This window comes from Pseudorca crassidens, chromosome 14, assembly GCF_039906515.1.
Source record: "Pseudorca crassidens isolate mPseCra1 chromosome 14, mPseCra1.hap1, whole genome shotgun sequence".
NCBI lineage: Eukaryota > Metazoa > Chordata > Mammalia > Artiodactyla > Delphinidae > Pseudorca > Pseudorca crassidens.
This window is the reverse complement of record NC_090309.1, coordinates 90,571,764-90,595,160: the sequence shown is the minus strand read 5'-3', so window position 1 is coordinate 90,595,160 and position 23,397 is coordinate 90,571,764. Positions and strand designations below refer to the sequence as shown.

The 23,397-nt window shown below is 45.8% G+C and overlaps 1 protein-coding gene across 24 annotated transcripts in view; it reads right to left on the bottom strand.

The window, feature by feature from the left end:
- MYT1L (myelin transcription factor 1 like) overlaps positions 1 to 23,397 on the bottom strand; it is a 411,946-nt gene that overhangs the window by 321,350 nt on the left and 67,199 nt on the right. Inside the window, exon 1 of one of the 24 annotated variants that reach the window (XM_067703803.1) lies at positions 13,481 to 13,619. The exons of the other annotated variants lie outside the window; for them this stretch is intronic. The gene's annotated coding sequence lies outside the window, so the exon portion shown is untranslated. Of the gene's footprint in view, positions 1 to 13,480; positions 13,620 to 23,397 lie in introns of those variants that run through there. 24 annotated transcript variants of the gene reach the window in all.

The following is a 23,397-nucleotide window of genomic DNA, read 5'->3' as shown; positions in this document are numbered from 1 at the left end:
GCCCTCCCAAGGGCAGTGTGTCCGGCGTGCCCATCCTGCCTGTGACCTTTCCAGCATCAGAGTCCCCATGGTCAGGGCAGAGTGCAGCTCCCCATGGGCCTCTCCAGCCCCCGACCCGTGGCCTCTCTCTACAGCCAGTTGCATCTCCTGCTCTGTGCCCAACGTGACCACCCGGGTCCAGTCCGGAGCCCCACTCAGCACGCGTCACATACGCCTCTCCTCTCCCACCATTTCTGTCTTTGTGAAATTCAGTCTATTTTTCTGCAACGGCCTCCCAGGCGTGCCACAGGTGGATGCCGACTTCGGGCCCTGTTGTAACGCCTTGAGTCTTCCCGGAAAGCGTGAAGGGAGATCCTTTCCACGTTGAATAAAAATGGAGGTTGTACTTTGTCTTTTACTCAGAACCTGCCTTGTCTTTTAGAGCTCTTCTCAGTGGTAGGCACCCTCGTCTTCATCTTGCTTCACCTGTTACCAGTGTCTGACTCAGCAGGTCACTCATCCCTCCTACAAATACCTTCCTCTCTTGATCGCCAGGCGTCACCATCCCGGGCATCCTTCCGCTGGCAGGCGTGCCGCTTCCCAGCTTTCTGTGCTGGGTCCTCTTTTTAGCCTTGACCTTGGAGTGTCAGGGCTCAGCACTCAGACCTCTTCTCTTCTCCTCTTTGTTTTTTGTCAATCTCATCTGGTCTCAGGGCGTGGAATGCCATCTCTATACCCATGACTCCCAGAAGCATCATTCCAGACTGAAACTTGTCTCTTAACTTCAGGAGACCCGCTTGGCATTTCCACTCAGTAGGTAACTGGCATCTCAGACTCCACATTGGGACTCCCTGTGTTTCCCACAAATCTATGCCTCCTAGACTAGCTGCCAGGTCAGGAAGATGTTCGACTGAGAAGCCCACCAAGGGTCTAGTGCAGAATGGGGCCAGCAACCAGGGTCTCCATTAGGGGCGCACACAGTCACGAGGAAAGGGAACGAGTATGTGCTGGCCCCTCCCACTTGTCAGACACTGTGCTCTCCGATTCAGGTATTGGCTCACTGAATCCTCCAGATATTCTGAAAGCATATATATATTATTAACTCCATCTTGTAGCTGAGAAAATGGGCACTCAGAGACATCGATTAAGCTGCCTAACATCACGTAGCTCATCATGACCAGTAAACACTCAGGATTAGGCGCAAGGCTGCTGATGCTCGTACCTGGTCCATCCCTGTACGAGGATGGGAGACAGTACACTCAGCACTTAATGTCAAAGACAGGGCAGGGGTGCAGTCTGTACGTATCCTCTGTCAGGTTCAATATCTCGGTAGGTGTTTTAGCCTCATAATAAGCTTGAGGACAACTATGCAAGAGAACAGATTTGTGGTTGCCAAGGTGGGAGGTGGAGAGGAGGGATGGACTGGGAGTTTTGGTTGCTAAGGAGGTGGGTGTGTGGGAGAGATGGGTTCGGAGTTTGGGATGAGCAGCTGAAAACTATTATATATGGGACGGTAAACAGCAAGGTCCTACTGTAGAGCACAGGGAACTATATTCAATATCTTGTGATAAGGCATAATGGAAAAGAATATGAAAAAGAATATATATATATATTTATATATATATGTATAACTGAATCGCTTTGCTGTACAGCAAAGTACAGCTGTACTTTGTACACGACTGTACACAAAAAGCTGTACACGACTTTATAAATCAACCGTACTTCAATAAAATAAATTTTTAGAAAAAGAGTGTAACTATGCAGAAGTCTATCATAAGACTTCCGAATCATCACAGGCGATATATTTAAATTTAAAATGTGTGCAACAGGCTTAAAATAATGACTTAACTAGCGATTCAATTCAATCACCACTGAGTTACATTTTAAAACAGTCAAATGGAAAAGAAACTCAGTATCATCTAATGAATGGGTGTCTTGTCTAAATGATATCAAACATTTTTGATACTGTTATTCATTAGTGTAAGATTTCTTGCCCAAATCACAGATATAGAGAATTTTAGAATTGGAAGGAAGCGTAAAGACTTTTTTTGTTGTTAAATCTTCTTATTTTACAGATAAGGTATTTATCTTTATACACATGATTTTTGAGTCGAAAAAAAATTAAATATTTTTAAGGTAAGAATACGCATTACAGTCTAGAAATACATTCTCTTCATAAAACATTAAAATAGCCTCCATTTATATAATTTAACACAAGAAAGATTTCAATCTTAACATTACACAGATGAGCTGTAAATATGTCATATCATCTTCTGCCAAACACCTTAAAATTCACAAAATATTGGGTCATTTTAGTCATTTCTTTTGAAGGTAACAGGTGAGGACTGAATACCTACCCAGCCAATACAAAAAAGTTATGCCAGATCTTCAGGCAGACTAATTACACTAATATATTACAGGAATGTTGTGCTGGATCTCTGTGTATGTTAACTTTATAATTTTAAAACATTTAGGAAAAGTGCAAGCTAATAACAAGACCTGTATGCGGTAGATAAGGGTATAAAGTAAAGTGTGAAAGTCTTCTAAAGTACCCAGTTAGGGCCTCATTCCCATCCTTCTGTAGAAAGCAACTTGTTGGGAGCTCGGCTAGGGATGTCCCGTGCCTTTACAACCATATCTGTGTATGTACATGTAAATACATGAATATACATATGCATAGGTCTACGTTAGAAATATTTCACATATCTAAGTGTAGACACATGTTCAACATGACATTTTATACAAGTGGACTTGTGACTCAATAAGGCTGAATTGACTTCTTTATATACATATATACAACCTGTATTAGCGTTTCTAGATCTGCTTCATTTGTTTAATGCACAGCATCCCTTTTTTCTTTTTATGTTCCCTGTTTAGAACAGTAATATAGACAATCCAGTTCATTAAACCAGAGAGTTCTTATCAGCACTTCCCAGAGTCCTTTGGGCTTGATAATGTAATTTACAAGCTTTGATCTCTAAGCATTATAATAGCAGAATGGACTTCATTCTTTCCGCAGGCCCACACTTGATTAAGCCCACCTCATGTGACCGTTGGGGGCAGGTGGAGAAGACAGCATCTCACGTCCTCTTGTAGAATGAATCATTGACTGGAGGGCCAGCTCTTCAACCTCAAGCCGGTTCAGCTGGTGGTGCAGAGCGGCTTCTAAGCAGAGCTACGTCTCCCCCTCCTTGTACAGCTCCTGAATCCGGCTCAACATCACACCTCCAGCATCCCCTTCTATACCTGGATTGGGATCCAGTCATCATCTCCCCTCCATGTGAACACTGCAGGGGTTTCCATGGTTTTACTACTACACACGGAGCACAACGAACGTCCCCAGCCATATAACCTTGGGTATTGTGAAGGTGTTTCTATAGGATAAGTTTTTGTCAAAGGAGCCGAGAAATTGCCAGTTCAAAGGACATTCACATTTAACCTTTGGTTGACGTTACCAAATTTATCACCAAAAAGCTTGCACCAACTTGCACTCCCACAAGTAGGAACTTGATACCCAAAGCCTTTGTGCTCTACAAAGGATGGAGAACAGGATAAGGAGCTTCCATGGAATGAACGTGTGCTCGCGACAGGCAAGGCTCTGTGTTAAGGATTTGACCTACATCATCTCTAAACCTCGCACCAGCCCAACCAGTTGTGCACAGCTGTACCATTTTCAGCTCACCTGGGAGCCAAGCTACTCCACGTTGCCCGACTAAGGAGGGGCAGAATCAGAATCTGGACCCAGAATTACCTGCCTCCAGAGCCCTTGTCCTTTCACAACAAGGTGACACCTTATCTAAGTTAAAACAGGAAAACCAGGCTTACAAATTTATGAATTAAAAATTCCTTTGGAGAAAAAACAATTTGTTTTAAAGTCCTTGACGTTATTTAGCATGGGATTGTGCCCGGCATTCTGTTTATTTTCACTGTTAGCTGTTTATTTGCCTGACAGGTTTGACTCCAAAACAATTGCCCTTCCTCCTCGTTTACACCCCATCTTGGGTTCTCTGGTGACCTGTCAGTACATGGAGCCTCGTGACTGCTCCAACAGTGCTTTTATATAGTGAAAAATCGGGCAATTGACTTTGTTTTATAATTGAACACGTATTTATAGAAATGATAAGGAAAATCAGACAGCTGTTTGAGTCTGTGATAAAGGGGAAAGAACAACTTGCGGAGGGCTGAATGGGCTCAGCTCTTGGCAGCGTGGTTCTCCCATTTCTTAGCATTTCGAAGATACAGTCTTATTTGCCTGGCAGGGACTGAACTTGCAGCCCTGATTTCGGAAGGTAATTCATTAGCCTGCATGCTAAGTAATCTGTGTCTCCCTTTCCCTGTGAGTTAATTGACAAGCTGACTTCAGAGCCGTGAACCCCCACTGTATGTGGAACACAGAAGTCTCTTATGTGACTATTTGTGGGTCTTGCTCACTGTGCTGTGCTGGTAACACTGGAAAATTCCCTGAGCTGCGTCCATCTCTACCCGCGAGCCTAGTGCTCGTGAGGTGACATGTGACAGTGGAAGCCGGCTCCCAGCCCAGATGTCAAGCTGTGGAAAATCTCTCCTAGCAGCAGCAGCTGGGTCATCAGGGGGGGCTCAAGTCAGCAAGGCTGACAGCCCTGCCATTGCCTGTGGCTCTGTCATGCAGGAAGGCTGCTCGATGCGCTGAAGCCATTTGCCTCTGACTTATGTTTGATCCTCAGCTATTTGCATACTGTTATGAGCTCAGGGGGCAGAAGAAAGCACCTGTGGAAATACCTCCTGAGAGCTCTCTGTCTGTGCATGCTTATGGTGGAGAAACTAGATGCCCAAGCCCTGAGGGGCACCGCATTGCACAAGCTTTACTATGAGGTAGACTTTCCCCCACAGATCAAGTGGCTCCCCAGTGGTCTGTGGAAGGAATTACCGAGTCTCCCCAGATGCAAGAACAAAGCGAAGGTGCTTCTTGAGGGCATCAAAAAGGAAAGAAAGGATATCCATTCCTTCCAACTGGGAGCACGGCTTCATCCCTGCTTTCTCCTTCAGTGGTTCCCAGGCTAGCGAATTGGATTGGGAGAAAAATAGTAACAGCTAAAATGCAAGCAGCAGAGAACTACTCCACACTGTGCAACAGAGAAGGGAGGTATTCTCTTTTGTCTGTGTGTTCACCCATCCACCTGCCATCTGTCATTTACCGACCTCTCTCTCTAATTCTAACTCTCTACCATCTATTTCTCTATGTCTATCATCTCTCTGTTTCTATCTCTATCTATCTATCTATCTATCTTCTATTTATCTTAATCTCTCTATCTTTCGTTGACTGGTTTTAAACATTTATAGGTTGACTGAGTCATTACCCAAGATGTTCAAGGCTCGTTGGGGAAAACAATAGAAACTAAGCAAACACAAAGCAGTGGCACCGGATTTGATGGTCCTCATGATCGTAGTTCTATTTACCTCCTCTGAACACTCCCTTCGTCTTGCATTTAGTCTTTTGTTTCATTTTTTCCTTTATATCCAGTTTGGTTTGATCTTAAAAGTAATTGGAATAAGCACCTGGTTCTGGGGGCTCTTTTCAGAGGCTTGCACAAGTTCTGTCTGAATCAGGAATACCCAAAAATGGATACCGCAGATCCACTTAACAATAGAGGAAATTTTCATTGCACAATTACAGCAAAGGCTTATTCTGCAAATATCCCTAGGAAAGAGAAGACAGTGCCAAACACACAGTAGGATGTAAATTACTAGGTTCCTTCACGGAAGGGTGAGGGAAGGGGGTACTCAGTAGTGCAGATTGCTGCTAGGCAGTGAAAGGTGAGCTGGGTGAGGAAGGGGAACAGGTGTCAAAGGAGGGAAAAGGCATTGGTGATGGACTTTATCTGCTGGGAGCAGCCCTGCCCTCCATGCAGGTGAGCATGGGTCCCACACGGAGTTGAGGTGGCATATTCAAGAAGGTCAATGTTCACAGTGCCTAGCCCTGCTGGGCTCTCCTTTCCAACCAAGGCTCCCTGGTAACAGGAGCTTTGGACTTGTAGCTCTGCTTCCATCTCCCTCCTTAACTTCTCCTGGTCCAGGTAGGTGCATCTGTAAAATGGGCATAACAATTCCTTGGGTTGCTCTGAGGGCTTCCTGAACTACAAGCCCAACACAGTGCACATCAAGAACCGCGAACAGCATCACTGTGTCTGCAGGAGGAAGGGAAACGTGCTCACCCCTTCATTCGACTCATGGGACAAAGTGACCCCCCTGGGAGATACGGCACACTTTTGGGATGGTCAGCTCCTTTGTTTAAGTTTAAGGAAGGTAACATGTGTTTGAAAAAGGAAGGTGGTTCTGTGCAGTGATGGAGAGATGGGACCCGGGACGGAAGATGTGGACTCGAGTTCTCACACCACTGCTTACTAACTGTCACCTTGCAGGTGAAACTTCTCCAGGGCTATTTTCTCCTCTTTTCCTTTTCTATATCTGTACAGCATCTTGACCCGTATTTCCTCCTAAGCTACATTTCTTTTACCTTTGGCCCTTCAGATTGCCTCTGTGAAATGGAATAGCAATAGAATTTAGCTTGCAGAATCACTAGGCTGATTGGGCTGGATAATGTTTATACAGCACTTGGCGTAGTGCCTGGCATGCATTCACATTCACCAAATAGCACTTATTCATTCCCCAAATGTACTAGGTGCTCAGTAGTATTTTTTTTTTAAATGAATGAACGAAGGATAATTTGAAAAGGTCTCACGTTTCATGTCTTGGAAATCTCGGAGAAACTATTTTACAGAGCTGAACTTTCTCCAGGTCATTTAATGAGCTGGTGACAGTGTTAGGACTAGACTTTAATTCCAACTCCTGGTTCCGTGTTCTTTTCACTGGAATATTTTGGTTTTGTATTTGTTTAATTGAATTGAAATGAACGTTAAAAAGAATGGCAAAGGGGATCAGACATTGACGTGGAGGTGTGCAAAGTTTTTCTTTTCTTGCATCACTTAAGAACTGAACCTCTCCTGGATGGGGGTCATGCTGGGCATCAGAACATCCCCTACAGCTACTCCCAACCAGGCAAACAAAGAAAATGACCAGGATGCAGAAACAATGGCCTGCCTTGTTCTTGGGGTGGTCAAGACTGCACCAGACACTTTGAGACTGTTGTGACACCCACGGAGTTGTCACCTAAGGAGTCCCACCGCCTCTGAGGCTCCTGGCAGTGTCCGCACATCTAGTGCAGACTAGTCTTGGACTGGATGACCACTGGCATCTACGACCAGTGGTGTGCATATGGCATGTAAGAAGGGAGAAAAAGTGGGAGCCTTTGGCACACACAATAGAATGAACACCTTGGAGTCCCAGATCCTATTTGCCTCACATGAGCCTGGAAGATAGCACCCTTGTGTTGGGTAGTGAGAAATTAATTTTAGTAACTGTAGTGTTGAACAGAAAGAAATCCACAGTGGACTGCAAACAAAGAGGAGTCTAGATTCTCACAGTGTTTTAGCATGTCAATAATTTGGCATTTTGTTGCATTAAATAACAGCCAGAAAAATAGGAGGAACCACCACTGCTCAGAAATATTTTCTGTTATGGAGAGTTAGGACTGGATATACACAGGCACGTGTCTCATAACCAGGCTCCTAACCCTCACGTAAGTCCCTGCTTGTTTTACATAATAAAATGTGAAATCAATCTGCCAAGGAAATCTACTCTGTGCGTGTTAAATGGTGGCTTGCTTATATTTATCAGGTCAAGAAGCTGGATGGGTGAAATGCAAGGGCACATTTGTCACTTTAGTGTGCTCACATCATTCTACTCATTACAAATTGGAATTAAACATATAGTAAGGAATGAGAATACAATTCATACAAGTTGCCGGTTTCTAGATCATTTCAATTAAAAATAATAGCATTGGATGAGCTTACAATTTCATACTCATCTTGGTTTTCCTGCTCTGAAGACCATAAATCAGGGAAGGGGCCCGATTATAGTCTGCAGGCTACAGAGGTGGAAGAGCTCGCGGGATGCTGAACACCAAGTGCTCTGCTGTCCTGCAGGGGCCTCAGACAACACATTCTCAAGGGGGCAAATCTTGAAGTTTTAGAGATGATCTTTGGATCTATAATATGTGCTTCTGCTGTTTATTAATGATTGAGATGGACAGATTAGAGGTCAGGAAAAAGCCCATTTGGCACGAAGCTTCTGTTACTGGGGCTGGTAACGCTGGTTTACACTGTCCGCACAGTGACTGGCACCTCGTCCCCCAAGGGTCTACTTCACCTGGAACTCCAGGACTTACAGGTTGGCAGATTCTAAGAAGCAATGACTCCAAAAGAGACAAGGACTGTCCTGCTTGAATCACGGAGTCTCTTCTGAGGTTGAAATCTCGGTGGGAAACATGAAGCCAGGGGCATTGGGAGCTTGGAGGACTCCAGTGAACAATCTAGATGGTTCTTTACAGCAGGTTTTGTTTGTTTTCTGTGTGTGCATGGAAATGAGATGAATGCTCAGGACTCATTTCGTTCCCTCTGATCCGCCTGTCTTTATGCATCTCTCCGATCCCAAACTCTGCGTTGCTTTGTCTGCAGCCCTTGTCCACCCTCTGGACCCAGGCTGCTCCAGTGTTGTTCTCTTCCTTTGTCTATTGTCTGCCCACCAAAGCATTTGTCAGAACCCATCAATTCTCCGTTCTTTCAAGCTGGGTTTGTCGCCGCAAACTCATTACCCCTCAGAGGTGCATCTCTCAGCTGGCTGGTGTTGCTCTTGTCACTGGGTCTCTGAGCTCCCCTGTCTATAGCGATGCTCCTCTTGGCCAGCGTTTCCACTGAAGCTGGATTTCTTGGGTCCTTGGGCCGCCTGGGGGGAATGGTTAGCACTCATCACTGTGCTGCATTCTGATCGGTGAGGGTCGGCAGTGGCTCACAGCACAGCCCCTCCCTCACGCCATCCCCCCCAGGAAAACCCGCCACAGCCTTGGGAACACGTGGAAACCTCACGTGACCCGTTCATTTCCATGAGGGAATGGTCACTGTTCAACTTACTTCCAGATTTCTCACAATGTGTCCCCCATCTACCCTTATCCTAAATAAAACAAGATGTCTCTTCAATGCCAGGTAAGCTTTGCTGTGAATGGAATTTTCTGCTCGCAGGAGAGAAGCAGATACCCTCTTCTGCAGAGGAAGACCAGTTACTCCATTTGCCTTGCATCCGAGTCTGAGAGGTCCAGTGAATGCTTCTCAGCATCCTTCAAGGAACCCAAGAATCTGCAGGTTAGCTACAGACCGTTACATCACCATGGCAGCTTCAGAGCTGTCCTGTAGTTCCTGAAACTGCTGAAGACCGGCTTTCCTGTCTGTAGATGGCAGGTGCTTTCGGAAGGAGGAGCCCGCATGTTCTCACCCCACGTTTCCCTTTCTGGATCCTGCTTCCCCTCTTCCCTTGCCTTTGTTTGTTTCCTTCCTTTTCCTCCCAGCCACACCCTCACTCAGTTCCATATGAATCTCTTGACAGCCACACCTAACTTCTAACCAGTGCTGTTAACAGAGCATGGGACCACGCAGGGCCTCCTGTGTGGGATGCCACCTGCCCCAAATGGCTCCATGGCACCCAAGCCAGTGTAAGACCAGGGTACCATGAAAGGCCCTTTCTCTCACAGTAAATACCAAAAACTTTCTGCACATCACAGTTTTGGTGGTTTGGATAGAGAAAAGCATAGTGAAGAATACAGTTCTACAATCCCAGTCCCTCAAATATTGCTTTCTTTCCTACCATAAAGCAATTTTGGTAAGTGCTTTAAACTGTGCATGCCCCATCTTACCAGACTTTCTCTTAATGACCCCTTTACTCTAAATGTCCACAGAAGGGCAGAGAGGATGCACCTCCTTTGGAAGGTCGGAAAGGTTTGTGGTGTGCGGTGCCAGGTGGAGCCCCTGGACAGAGGGCAAGTCCTTCCCCCAAAGAGGGGCAAGGCCCCAGAGCTGAAGCCATTTCTGGGAGTCACACAGGTAAGGTCTGTGAGGGGCAGGGGTGACTTTTAAAGCTAGGTGCCACCTCGCTCGGTTAGGGTGTCCTGGGGAACACCAAAGTCTGGACAAAGTTCTGGCTGGTCACCCTACCTTGACTGCTGCCTGTTTAAAGGGTCAGGGCACAGAGGCAAACATCCACAGCCTTTTAGTTTCATGTTCAGGGTCCTTCTGACCAAAAGTTGTGCTGTTATTTCTCCATAATAAGAAGACAAGGGCATTGCATGCTGAAGGAGACAGGTTTTATGGGTTCTTAGTTGAGCTATTCGTTAGGTCACTGGATCTCAGGTTTTTCTCTGGACCATGGAACACAGGGAAAATCTAATTTGCTGTGCTCATCTTAAAGGAGCAAAGGTTAATCAAGGCTTGGTGATGAAGATCTGCTGGTGATGAAGCCGCCCTGTGCCCCTAGACTTCAACCTCCTCACCCACGACATGTGGATGTCAGGCTCTGGAGGAGACCTCAACTCCCTGGCCATGAAGAGGTGGCCTCGGGGACCCACACAGAAGTACCTGGTGAAGTTCCAGATTCACCTGTAACATGCATCAGGCTTCAGCAAATATTTACTTGCTGAAAAAGTGTTTGCAGATGACTATTTACCAAGTGTTTGAAATCAGTGTGCTGGGTCACACAGGAGGGGTACAGTCACTTTTACTCGTGGGGGGTTCCCTCCTTCGTACCTGGGGAAGCTGGGGGCTTAGCGTCTTCAGGGAAAATCACAGCCTGGGAGAGAAACCACACACAGCACATACCTGAAGGCTCCGGGCTTTGAATCACTGTGTCAAAGCCCCATATTAAAACAGCCTTGGAGATTGGCTTGTGATGGAAAGGCTCTTTGCAAATACAAAAATCACAAGCACAGCACATACACATGGCTCTACATGGACCAGACAGGACAAAGGCAGCCCTACCCCATCCTCCTCTGAGCCCTTTCCAAAGCAGCCCCAGAACCACACACATCCCAGTCTCTTGGAAGCTGGAGCTGACCTTCATTTTGGTCTTTGTGATTTGGAATATCAGGGGACAGGATGGATGGGGCATTGCAAAGGCCCTGCTCCAGGGTGTGGAGGGAAAACTCAAGCCTCAGGGCTGCCCGGTGCCTGCTTCCCAGTCTCTAAAAATGGTGATGATAGTAGTTCTTTTAGACCTGGGAACATATGTGTAAAAGCAATGCTAATTCAGGAGTAGGACGTAAATGAAAGTTATTATTTCTAGTTTAGAAAAAACATGCTGGTTCCTCTGTAGCATGCCCATGCCAGTTTAAGGGGACACGGACCAGCCAGTGCAAACGTGTCAAATGCACGTATGTGCGCAGATGTGGACAGACAGAGGCGAAGAGAAGGCAACGTGTCTCTCATGTGCACCTGAAAGCAGAGCACTGCACCTGGCCTGGTGAGCACTTTCACAGGCGAATAACCCTGCTGTTATGCTCTCCACCACTGTTGCAACATACACTGCGAGTGGGTAACACAGTTCCAGTTCTCTGTGCAGAGAAGTGAGTGCGCCAGTTTTCAGATGAAGAAACAATGCACTAGAGACACGCAGAGTTCCTGATCAGTCACAAATGAGAGCAAAGTTCTCTTGACTTTGAGGTGAGGATGGGCAGTGCCCCTTCTGTGCCTCAGCCTGGAAGGCAGGCCCACTTCACAGGCTGGGAGCAGAAGCTCATCTCCATGGCATCTGTTCTCAAATCTGCTCTCCTCACAGCCGTCATGGCCCAGACACTCCCTTCCCCCTCTTCTCATGGGCCTGCTTTGACCACTGCATCTCTGGTAAAGCCACCAAAAATGAACAACAACGACATCAAGGCAGAAGCAGTTGGTGAATCAGCTAATTAGCTGTTTCACAGGCGGAAATGTGAGGCGCGTCGTCCCAGCCCGAGCAGGGCTGCTGGTGGGCGTCCCCCTTCTCCTCTCTCCCCTGCGTCCCTTCATACTCCATCTCTTTTCTCTGAGTTTTTATTCCTTTTCTGCCATTTTCTCTTCCATTCTTTTCCCACGTTTTCCCCCATTTTCCTTATCTCTTCCTCCATTAACTGACCTCCTTATTAAGGAGAATGTAAACTTAGCCTGTGACAAATTTGTTGAGTAAGATATTTCATTCCTCCTCTAAATACTGGTTGTAATACAGAATCTTGATTTTTTTTTAAAAAAAGTATATGTACACAGAAAAGATGGGATAGGTCAGTTCAAGTATGGCAACAGTGGTTATTTCTAAAAGGAGAGATTTGGGGTGATTCTCTTTTTTTATTGCTACTTTGAAAATCTTACATAATTAGATTTTTTTCACAGCAAACAAATAAAATATATGTATCTAACTCCTGTGTAAGTCTCTAAACAAAACAAGAAAAAAATGAATGTGTCTTTACTTCCAAATGGCCTTGAATCACGTTCTTTGAAATTGATGTTTAGGACCCCTGGATAGAACAGTTTCCCCTAAACACATCGTAGCTTTTCTCCCATGGACAAAGCATCTGGAGGTCAAGGATGGTGCCGCCATCCTCCCTGCTAGCCCCCAGGGGGTTCTCTGCAGGCAGAAGGCCCTCAGTCAATGGCTGAGAGCATAATTCTTTTCCTACCATTGTCGTGGGGTTGCTAACAACTTAGACATCAGGTCAAAATCTACGCTGTCAAGAGGTAATTCAGTAAAAGAAAGACAAATACCATATGGTATCACTTATATGTGGAATCTAAAATACAAACGAACTTATCTATGAAACAGAAACAAGACTCACAGACTCGTGGTTGCCAGGGCAGGGGTTGGGGAGGGATGGACTGGGAGTTTGGGGTCAGCAGATGAAAACTAGTGTATATCAAATAGATAAACAGCAAGGTCCTATTGTAGAGCACAGGGAAATCTATTCAATAGCCTGGGATAAACCATGATGGACAAGAATATGAAAAAGAATGTATACGTAACGGAATCACTTCACTGTACAGCAGAAATTAGCACAAGATTGGAAATCAACTATACATCAGTAAAATATACAAAAAAGAGCTACGCTGTCAAGAACCAGGACCAGAGTAATGTCCCAATTTTTCACTCATAGATTTGCACACTGCTCTTAGAGTTTAACTTGGTAAGCCCTACAGTCCTCACCACTACACACATCTGGGAAAGATACAGGGGGAAAAAAAAGAAAGACAGAACATTATTGTAAATGCAGTGTATGAGCCCTTTTTATTTCTTCTTAGTGTTTGTTGCTGGAATGTTGCGAGAAATATTTTTGAATTCTGAATTTTACACATCAGTGAGTGCATTACCAAAAGGATAAGCTCATGGGCGCCATAAGTGCACATTTCCCTGCTAACCATATTTGAACTTGTTCCTTCTTCTTTCCTGCTATATTCAAAGGGTGAGGAAGTGTGATCTTAAAGGGGACCTTTAAATACTTTTTGGTTTCTGTAAAATATGTCTTCTTTGAGTAGCATAGAAATAATCAGAAAAGAGGGAAGAATAGGAACCATTGTGATGTCCCATGCAGTGGACCATTGGCCCTTGTCTGTTCACTCACCCTGGCTACTGCATCACCCCAGAGGTGGCATCAGCGCTCCTCAGCAGGACTCCTGCAACTTCTGGGCTGCCTCTGCTCACACACTTTCCTCTTAGGCCAGAGTCGAATTTAAATACATCTTTGTACCACGTCTTTCACTGTGTTTAGTGGAAGGTCCAATGTGCATTGATTGGTTGATTGAAAGAAAGAGGACAGGAAAGAAGGAAGGGAAAAACTTCAGAAGTATAGACTTTATCATTTGAGTAACTGGAAGCTAAGAGCTACTTACTGGGAAACTTCAAGTGGACAAATCTTTCCTACAAAGAAACTCATTGAGCTCAGGGCCTAGACTTGCTCCTTTTCCTCTGTAATCCCCACCTAGCTCGAGGCCCGAGGAGCAGAGACCCAGCAAACTTTTATGAAATGGACAAGTAGGCATAACTTACGTGTTTCATGGCCCAGTATTATTAATATTGCTCCAATGGAACTGAGTAATACAACTCCAAAAGCCTTCCGTGCTTCTTACTAAAGACAAATGACACATTCTCTCCACATACCATGGAAGAAATGAGGCTTTGGCTAGAAGAAAACGTCCTATTCTAAGCCTTTACCTCCTTCGTCTCCTATTTCCTTAGAATTTGATTTCATGGGGATACCGTCTGGAGCAGTGGCTGGCACACAGTAGGGGTTTCATAAATGCATGTAGTAAGGATAAATGTGCTCCTGTCTTCATCCACTCAGTCCATTTAGGGAGCCCTGGTCACCCTGAGGAATATTGTGGACCTTCCAGAAAAGAAGAAGACAGGACAGCTGCTCCCAGAGACCCTCTGCGCAGAGTAAACCAGATCGTGGGGTGCCCAGGAGGAAGGCCTGGTTCAAAAAGCAACAGGGCCTCAGAGAGATTTTATCTAAGGGGTGGGCGTGATCTTAAATCACAATGAAATGAAGAAGAATGTGATTAGAGGGGGTTCGTGGCAGCAAATTCTGAGGCTCTAGAGAAGGGCCGGGATGAGGTTATGGCATCCAAGGAGGCACCAGTGGAAACCCAGGTGTGTCTGGTGACCGAGGAGACCCCCAAAACTGCAGAAGTTAAAGGAGGACCCAGAGGGGGAGAGAGAGTGGGGATCACGCCGCAGAGGAGGTGTGCAGGGGGGTTCTGCCTGTGCACTGGCGAATAAAAGAGAGAAGAGAAGCCAACTGGAGTTAGGAACGAAACTGCATTACGTAATACACGCTTTGTCATCGTTTCCCGAACAAGTGTGTTAAAATCAAGCTTTGGGCAGGTGAATCAGGTTCTGAAGGCCCTAAGAGAGAGTTTACTATTCTAGGACATTCTTGCTGAATTCTTTGCAAATAGAGTCTGTCATGCAAATAATAATTCTTTCCTAAATAAATAATCTGCTACACAAACTTATCTTTTTACAATTGCTTAAATGCGACCATAGCCTCATGTGGCCTCTTCCATAATCCGGACAGCTGGATTTAGGGCCGGAGAGAGAGACACAGAAACAGTGACAGACAACAGACATGGAGACCAGGAGGCACAAACTTATAGACTTTAGAAGATTTTTTTTTTGAAGCTGGCTGTGGGCAAATGCCATGGAAACTCACAAGGTCCTTGGTAGCCAGTTACCTACGGTGCAGAGTAGAATAAACATTGGAACCTGTACTTGGCACGCCCAGGTTCAAAGAACCACCGGTTTGTGCATATCCGTTCCAACTTGTTTTTGTTCACAGGACGCATCAGACTTGTGAGGTAGAATATGCGGGAACCTGAACATGCATATTTCTTCTGTGATTAACTATCTTTTAGCTTTTGTAAGGAGACTAAGTTGAATTAAGTTGTTTTCTTCGACTCTGGTGAGAGCTGCAAGCAGCGTGGTTACACTAGACATTTCAGTACGTGAATAGCTATGACTCTCAAGTTAGTTTCTGGTGAAAAATGCTCACATCACAGAAAAATATTCACCCTAATTGGCAACCTTGTTAGCAGCAGTTTCAGCAGAAAGGCTACGTGCGAGACCAATAGCGACAGCGTATCCTGACAGACTCAGTTTTTTCAATGACTAAATTTCGGACACACCCCAAAGCAATTAAATACAGTCTCCATAACAGAACACTCACAGGAGCTTGGAGATTATAATTTCAAATATGTTTCTATTTATGATATTGTGTGTTTAGTCCATAAGAAAACATTCAAGCTCATTCAAAATGTTTATGTGTCAAACCACACACACGCACGTCTATGAAAAGGCAAATCTGGGAAAAAGCTGCCATCTCTGTTGGAGGAGGGATGGTTTTCCCAAAGACCAATCCATGTCCTTCAGGTTTCTGTTTGTTTCTATTTGCAAAACTAAACAGTAAACATTTGCAAGACTCTTGGTTGACGGACATGTAAGGGGGAGTAAAGGAAGTCCTCATAAACAGACAGGAGCCAGCAGGATTCATTTTGGATTTCTGACCCACAGAACTGCAAGGTCATGAATTTGCTTTATTTTAACCACTGGGTTAGTGGTACTTTGCTACAGCAACGGTGGGGAAGAAGCCAGAGTCCATGGCTTCTCACGTACCTAGTCCAGCCTCATCCACCTGGGGGCACCTGGTTCACTTTCGTGCGACTTGAGTATCTGAAAAAGCGCCAGGAAGAGCAGCGACAGCGATAATGAACCCAGCGGGCTCGGAGGAAACACGCCGACACCGTGGGGGGCGGAAAACGTCAAGTGCCAGGAAGGGGGAGCGTGCTCCTGGGACTGGGGGTTCTTGGCCTGAAGGAGCATCTCCGAGGCCTGCTTCCTTCGCAGAGGCTGATGGATGGAGCGGGCGCTGGGGCGGGGAGGGGAGACCTGGACCCCGCGGTGGCCGGGGTGGGGCAGAAGGGAGCTTCTGCGTCTCAAAGCTCGAGCGTGAGTGCGCGGAGTTCTCTCTCCTCCCGCCTGCGTGGAGCCCCCCAACCCCGGGCGCGGGGCTCACACTGGGCGCTTTGCTCCCTTCAGAAACAGCCAGTGCTCCTACTTACTGACGTGAAGTCATTCTCGGCGCCCGAGCGGAAATCAGCCGGAAGGCGCCAGGTGAGGGCTGAGGATTTTTTAAAAAATGTCCACCTCCGTTTACCTCTGCAGGTAAACGCTGCTCAATTTTCGGGCCCGCTGACTTAGCAGCAGCCAAAGTGTCTGAGCTTCTGCTGATCGTTGCTCTGGAGTGTGTGAAAGCCGCTGGCATCTCTGGGAGGAGCCGGGGCGAGGGTGTGCCTGGCGGGGAGTCTCGGAGGGTTTATCCCACTCGGGCAATTCCACACGCTTCCTAATGGGGGCGCGACTGTCGGTAAGGCCTTTCCAAAAATCACCCCGAGTAACTGATCCAGAGCATCTAACTAAGCCTCTTACACTCCCTTTAACGTCCCACTCAAAAAAGAAAACACTCTCACACGGGCCAAAAACTTGAAGAAGAACGTAAATCAAAGCATTATTTATAATTGAAAAACACTAAACAAACCTCATGTTTTAACTTGGAAAACAGTTCAGTAAGTCAGGGTAAGTTTGCTAAATAAAATAGTTTACAGACTCTTAGAACAGTGTTTACACAGGACTTTAAAGCCACAAGAAAGAAACATAATAGAAGGCAAAGCACCCAAATCTATTACATGTTAATATATGTTCCAAGTTGTTCTAATAGTGAAGTCAGAAGTGGTTTTTATTTTTCTCTTACGTGTTCCGTATTTTGTATAATTTGCTTACAGTGAGCCTATATTCCTGTTCTCATCAAAGATAAAGTAAAACATTTTAAATGCACTCGAAATAGAAATGGGCCTGATTTGTTCAGGCCTTGCTCCCCCCATGGTTTGCCTCTTGCCCTAAGACCAGTGTCCCTCAGGAAGCTCCTTCCGCGTCCCCGCACGGACGCCTGTCTCAGCAGGCCTGGGGACCCACACCACCCTTCAACCACACAAGAAGCCTGCTGCTGGGTGGTGACGCCCCAGCCTGTGCCCCCGATAAGCGACCTCTGTTCCTTCTTAGGAAGCCCGGTTATTTGCAAAGAGTGCACTCAGCAGAACCCCCCAGGCGTTAAAGGAGAGTGCCCGTCGGCCAACCGGAGGGTACTGTCTCCATCAGCCCTGGATCAACACACGTGAAACTGGGCCACCCCAAGCCACTAGCAAAAAATTCATCCAATGATGAACGATCTATTACTAGGGTCTGAGAGCATTTTCAAGAACGCCCTATCCTCACGGCAAACTTACCCGTGACTAATTCGAGAGCTTCTTTTGAGCATTTGATAAGGGCCAAGTTCAGTAGGGGGAGAGAAAGAAAGAAATCCACTTAACCTGGTGGTGAGCATAGCAGGCACTTAATGAATACAAAATATGAAAAGGCATTTGTCTAAAGTTACCCCAGTTTCCATCGAGGCAAAATTTGAACTAAAATTTAGCCCTTCTTGTTGCTAGTACTTTATTCCTGTGTCAGGTGGCTGGAAGGAGGACCCCTGGCTCCCACCCTGCCCCAGTCTGCTCTCTCTTCCAGGTACTGTGCCCACGTGCTCTGCCCCAGGTGCCTGGGTCCTTTCCCCCTCCTGTCACCTCTAACTCCAGCCCAGGCTGCCGATTCCAGGCTAGGACACACCCCCACCAGGAACTCTTCCCAAACCCGAGGACTTTCTCAGTCATCTAACCTCACAGCCCTGTAAGGGCTGGGGTGTTACTGACCTTCAGGGTTGCACCTGCACCTCCTCAGTTCTGCAATCTGGGACCAACGACATATCTCCACAGAGTGGATTCTCATTTTAATTCTGAAACTGATTTCGAAATTCTTAAATACAAGAGCATGCCTTGTAGGGCAGGTGTTTGCAGGTAGACTGGACGGAGATGCAGGGAGGAAGGTCGGGAGCTGAGGGACAGGGCGTGGTCCTGACTCCATCCCCAGGGCACCGAGGTTGTTGTCCTCTGGACAAAGGAGGTGTCCCTCCTCCTTCTGCTTGTTCCCCACCCCCAGGGGGATTCTGGGTGTGCTCTGTGGGGTGCCCTGGCTTCCAAAATTCCTCCTCTTGCTTTTTTCCCTTGTCTATCTGGATCTTTCCAGAACATTCTACCAACTAAAAAAGACATCTGTCAGATCATTCCCTCCTTCAGGCCAGAATTCTTAATGCTCATATCCTAATTCCTCATTTACATGTACAAAAAATGTTTTAAAATGTTTTAAAAGAAAAAAATATATTTAAACCAAATTTCCATGTCTTACTTTAAAAAGTGACTTTTTCTGCAACATTTTAGAGTCAAGCAAAGAGAAGAATTTATAAAAATAACCTGGCTTGTGTTATTGTGGCAAGGAAGGAAGGAAGGAAGGAAGGAAGGGAGGGAGGAAGGAAAGAAGGGAAGGAGGGAGGGAGGAAAGAAGGAAGGAAGGAAGGGAGGGAGGGTGGAAGGAAGGAAGGAAGGAAGGGAGGGAGGGAGGGAGGGAGGGAGGGAGGGAAGAAGCCAGCCACCAGCTGGGACACATCACTTTCGAATCTGCCTCCTGCTTCTGGCCTCCAGCTCGAGCTGGTGCATTTGGCTTTATCACCAGGTGCCTTCCGTTTCTGAGAAGGGCCACCACCCTGTGTGTTAATTGACAGGGAAGATGTGCTGGCATTTCATACAACTTTGCCATGAAAGGGCTGAGGACAGTGTCAAAGTACTTTCTTAATTCTTTGACTTTAGACTGAGTCAGCAAATGAAATTTCTGGATAATTGTCAAAACTGAGAGCTACCCGGTGGGGAATCTTTGGCTAATGGCTGTACCTGGGATCACACTGTCACATCTAGTGCCCCACAGGGGAAAGAGGGACGTGATTAACAGGAAGGGATGGAGATGTGTTTGTAAAAAAGAGTGCCCCAAAGTGCGTGTGAAGAACCTCTCAGGGTAGCAGAAGAGAAGTGGGTCAGGGCAGTGGACACCTGAGATGGCTCAGCGATTGGTGTCCCACGAAGGAAGTGGGAGCAGGACAGCGGCCAGGGGTCTGTGAAAACGCCTTCCCATCACCAGCCTCCCGACTCTTCCTTCAACACAGGCTGGGAATTAACGCGCCTAAACTTCCTTAAAACAGTGTTTTGGATAAAAAGACTACACGGTCTCGGGAAAAAGTTCCAGAGTATAAACACACACGCACCATGCCTGTGGCTACTTCACAGACTGTGTGTTGTGTCTCACACTGTATGTGGTACCCTTTGCTGATGTGCGGACCTGCACGTACGACTGTGCACATATTTGCCCAAATGCATGAAAACTGATGACTGAACAGATGGTGTGGTTTCTTGTTAGGCTCCATTAGCGGATCCACGGGAATCCTCCTTCATAACCGTGGTCCAGACTAGATGATTCTGTCCGATGCCCAGGAGGTGCACCTCTCTCTGAGTAGCTGCGGAGCCTCTGGGAGGCCATGGGCTGGCTGCTTCACGGCACTGTATGTGGGATGCTGCGGTGACAGCTGAGGGGTGTGCGCCACCAGGGTGTGGATTCTGGACTGCCTGGGGCCCCGCCCAACCTCTGTTCCCTGTCTGTGAAACGGCGCTCGTGGTCACTTGCAGAGCTGTTGTGAGGATTAAATGAATTCACAGGCGGACATTTCTGAGGGCCCTTACTGGCACTTAGGTCAGTAAATCTCAGCCCTCGTTACTATTACTATTTGGTTACTTTGGTTTAAAGTCCCACAGAAGTGATAGAGATACAGAATTACAAAGTAATAAATACCCCAGAATGTGAGACACTCATGTTTTCTAGTGAAAATGCTTACTGGTGTCTCCTGTTGCAGGTTTTACTCAACAAAGTGTAGTTGTCACAGTTTCTTCCTGCTGCTTTAGGAAAGGGCCCTGCTGCCCCTCTGCCCTCTGACCCAGCTCCGACCAGCATCTCCTCTCTTCCCCATCCTCGACCTCAGGCTCCAAGGAAATGAGCCTTACCTTTTCCTTCCTACTTCTCTAGTCTACATATACACATCCTTTCTTCTACATTTCCAACTCACTATTCTTTTTTTTCTCTTCTGTCTTTCATTTATGGCTCACCCTATATCTCATCCTCCCTGAAGCCTTCCTGGACAGCCTTATCACCTGGCGATTTCTTACCCCCTCAAAATCCCAGCAGTCATCCATTGTTACTTAGTTCAGGTAACGCAACTTATCAAGAGGATGTGTGTGGGTTAATTAGTTTTAAGCACGAGTCCCTTCTTTCTGTCCAGCCAGAAGTCTCCTCACACACTTGTCTTCTGCTCTGTTGCCTACTGGGTGACCAAGCAGCCGTGAACCATCTAGAACAGAGGGAGGTGAGGAGCCACACAAGAAAGAATTCTACTCCTGCCACTGGCAATTCAAATTACTTTGGAAAAAATAACGAAACCATTCCCCAATTGTTACTGGATATTCAAAAGATTTTAATTAAGAATATTATTTTCGGGCTTCCCTGGTGGCGCAGTGGCTAAGAATCCAACTGCCAGTGCAGGGGACACGGGTTCGAGCCCTGGTCTGGGAAGATCCCACATGCCGCGGAACAACTAAGCCCGTGCGCCACAACTACTGAAGCCCGCACACCTAGAGCCCGTGCTCCACAAGAGAAACCACGACAATGAGAAACCTGCACACCATAACAAAGAGTAGCCCCCGCTCACTGCAACTAGAGAAAGCCCATGCACAGCAACAAAGACCCAATGCAGCCAAAAATAAATAAATTAATTAATTAAGTAATTTAAAAAGAAAAAGAATTTTATTTTCCCCAAATACGAATCTTTTGAGCATAAAAGATTTGCAGAACTAAGTCTAGGTCAGTTTTCCAGTTTTTAGCATCTGTAACACATATACGTGTAGATTCCCACCGGGACATGTACAGACACTGGTTCATCCTCATAACATCCATTATCATACTACACTGGCCACTGTCAATTAAGGAAGCCCAAGACAGCTGTTCCTGAGGCCGCTGTGTATTTTCCCATTATGGACATTGTCATTCATCTGGCTGTTATGAGCAGTAATGGCCTGTATATATAAAAGAGGGCCAGCTGAAGTCTTAAAAGTTGTGAACATCCACTCCTTCACTGAGTGAATTAATTCATGACAAAAGCACAGCTTTGCCCCACAACACTTTGCAGCTGCTGGGAAGACTCATAAAATAGGGAGACATACCAGGGTAAAATGTCAGTTTGTTTTCTAAGAGAAGGTCCTCCTGGTGTCTCTGAATGTCAAGATTACTGTTAATCATCTCTTTGACTCTCTCTAACCTCCTCTGGCCAAAGACAAAACAAAAGGGTGGACAGATAGGCTTCCACAAGTAGCTGTACACAGAGTGTCCTAAATACCAACAAGCCTGCCTGAGGGAGAGTGGACCTTCAAAGTCATGGGAGGCCAAGCTGGCCTGCAGGCTCCCGGCCACCATGACCAGCTTGAAAGATCACATGTGAAAAGTAAAACTTTTTTGACCCAATTGGCAGATTGAAATTTCTTAGAAAACTGAGTAGGGTGCTTAAATCCAGGGGTTAGCAAACCACAGCCACAGGTCAAATTGAGCGCTACCTGGTTTTGTACATAAAGCTTTTTTGGAACAGAGCCACACCCATCATTTACATATTTTCTATGCTGCTTAGCACTGTAACAGCAGACCTGAGTAGCTGTGACAGGGACCACGTGGCCCAAAAGTCAAAAACATTTACTATCTGACTGTTTACAGTGAAAGTTTGTCAACTCCTGTTTTTGGTCATTCCTTGAGAAACAGAAGCCCAAAGAGAGGCTACAGCCTTGAAAACATGGCACAAAGGGACTACAAAGAGACTGAGCCCCAGACAACAAACAATATTCGTGATTTGCATGGCAGTGAAAAATGCATTTAAAAAAGCAGGAGAGAAATAAATGCATTGTACCATCAGGTAATGCTGACATGAACAGCCAAAGCTGTAACAAGAAGCAAAGGCATAGCACTCTCTGTGTCAGCAGTGACAAATAGGTTAAGGATCTGATGGGGAGAAAGTACAGAGGGGACATGCAGATGCCTTCTGTTAGTGTCTGTTTGTGTGTGTGCATATGCATGGCTGTGCACACTGCTGTCTTCCCAGCATTACTGAAGAGCTGTGACTTTCAAACTTCTCCTTGCTTCATCTGGAAAGATTATTACAATTCAGATTACCAGGCCCCACCCTGAGAGTTTCTGGTTCTGTAGATTTGGCGTGGGGCCCAGAATTTGCTTTTTTAACAAGTTCCTGGGTGTCACTGCTGCCGATGGTGATTTGGACACCCCACTGAGAACACTGCTTAAAAGCTTAGCCACTGTTATTAAATTAATAAATCCTCCTGATGCTTCTTCAGAGCAGGAATTAACTCAGGTGAAAAGCAGCTCCTGTGATTTGTGATTATGACTTTGATTTCAGAGTTCATATTTAAAACACCTGTTGTCCAGGTTTCCTTCATGACTAAATATGGGAAGACTGGTCTTAAGGTACTTAAGATCTCTCCCAGGTCTGCTGTTCTATGTCCACGTCATGCCCATGGCTCTATCTTCGTTTTCATGGATACCCTGTGGGTGTCATACTGTGAAAAGTCTAGTATATTACATCTAGCAGATATATACAGACTCTATAAAACATGTTTTGTATATAACAGTTTATAAGATGACAGATCCAGCCTTTCTATGAAAGGTTAAAAAGAATGTAAAAATTCATTGAACTAAAATTTCTTTCCACCTTGTACTCATAACTTATTTCCTTTGCTTTACATAATTTTATTTCTTAAGAAAACTAACTTCTCTGTTTGGATGCATTTGCAAAGTATGTTCCAAAAGATCAAACTTTTTGAAACTGGTATAAATGAAAGCATTACTGATTAATCCAACAAGGAAAAGTAACACCTTCCTTTGACTCTCTGCTTCTGCTGAGATGAAACTGTCATGTTCTTTGATGTTTATTTCTACTCTAATTAATGCCAGAGCACTGAT